We start from the raw sequence: 1,539 nt of genomic DNA, 5'->3' as shown, positions 1-1,539 counted from the left end.
TACATCAGGGACCCTCGATTTGCACAAGTCCACACAATTTGAACTGCATTCGCGGCCCCTGAAGGAACCAGCTTTCTCAGGGAATCCGACTGTAAAAGATGGGAGATGGTGAGAGAAGAGAGAGCTTATTTCCCTTTCTCGTGAGCCCAGAAGAAACAAGCTTTGGAAAGGAAGGGAGGACAAGCAATGGTAATACGCGGCAGGGAAAAGGCTGAGCATGCAGAGAATCCACACTATAGCGGACTGACTCAAGTAAATGTGAATTCAAGGGGTGGGTGAGGTTTGCTAACTAGAATTCATACTCGAGTTTTGAATTCGAGTTTTGGTTACCGAACGCAACACAAGGCCCAAAACTGAACTTGAGTTGGGCTAACTTGAGTTTTATCCACGAACCGAACGCCCCCTGATATAATACAAACGGGCCTCGTTCACTTCGCTGATTCGAGTTTAGAATTCGAGTTTTTCTACAGTAAAAAGCTCTCACAAACAATCACATCTAACTTTTTTGCTACAGTAAAAAGCTCTCACATAAAATCACATCTCAACTCGAATTCTAAACTCGAATCAGCGAAGTGAACGGAGCATATTAATTCTCTTTCAATCAGCGGCTCAGGTCATCGTATTAAAATACCTTAAAGCAAGCTTCCAGGTTTCTGTTGCAATGTCTAGAACAATGAAAACTGTAAGCCAAGGATAATGATGTTACACAGCAAGATTGAAAAAATAAATGTAGGATAAGAATATCTTACATCAAAAATGTTTTCATACTCATCCAAGAGTGTGGGTATGCCAATGATTGCTTGAGCATTCTTAGCAGCATTTGCAACAGCAAAAAGCTACGCAGAACTATCAGAGCTAACATGAAAAATTAACAATATAAACAAAGATGCGTTAGAAGCCTTGTTTGAATCAAGCAAAATTGCACATAATAAAGATTCGAGGAAATGCCACAACAAATAGATCATCATTTTACCTCAATAATACCTGGTACAGAGCATGACTTAGCTTTTGACTTCCAGTATCCAGGTGTTTTTCCACATGCAAAATTAGACAACAAAGATAAAGAGTTGACCTCTGTTAAACCTCAAGTTTTAACTTTCAAATCAAGTTGTGAGGCGTGTAGTTCATGTTTTCCTCTACCAAGAGAAAAAAACCATGTGTAAGACATTTCTCTTGTTCGTTTAAAAAATAATTAAGAGATGCTAGTGAATCTATGAAAAAATTTTGTTTAAAAATGTTCAAAAAACTCGGATCAAATGGAGTACAAATATATAGGTATCTCAAGAAAGTAATTTGGATGCTTGCTTACCTGGAAGAAACATGATCACTTGTAGGAGTCAAAGTTCACACAAGCGAAACAAAATGGAAAAGGTACCCTCTTTTTTTTTTTTTTTTTGGAAAAACTAAAGGACCATAATTCTATCAAGGGCACAATAAGTGTAGGGTCATAACACCAGTAACAAAAACCAGAGAAAAAAAGTTTTTTATACCCCTTCTTGCATAATGTACTTTTAGAAAGTAAGGCTACCATATAGAGTT

The 1,539-nt window shown here is 37.5% G+C and overlaps 1 long non-coding RNA gene across 1 annotated transcript; it reads right to left on the bottom strand.

Moving 5' to 3' along the window:
* Nucleotides 1-587: 587 nt before the first annotated feature.
* On the bottom strand, nucleotides 588-1,123 carry LOC112092676. The gene is made up of 3 exons (XR_002902692.1): nucleotides 974-1,123; nucleotides 750-855; nucleotides 588-665 (listed from the first exon to the last, which is right to left on the bottom strand). It is a non-coding gene; the product is annotated as an uncharacterized LOC112092676 (long non-coding RNA).
* Between the last annotated feature and the right edge of the window lie 416 nt (nucleotides 1,124-1,539).

The sequence above is a fragment of the Morus notabilis genome, unplaced genomic scaffold (assembly GCF_000414095.1).
Source record: "Morus notabilis unplaced genomic scaffold, ASM41409v2 Scaffold269, whole genome shotgun sequence".
Taxonomy (NCBI): Eukaryota; Viridiplantae; Streptophyta; class Magnoliopsida; order Rosales; family Moraceae; genus Morus; species Morus notabilis.
The sequence above is the reverse complement of the archived record's forward strand: the minus strand, read 5'-3'. Positions and strand labels throughout refer to the sequence as shown.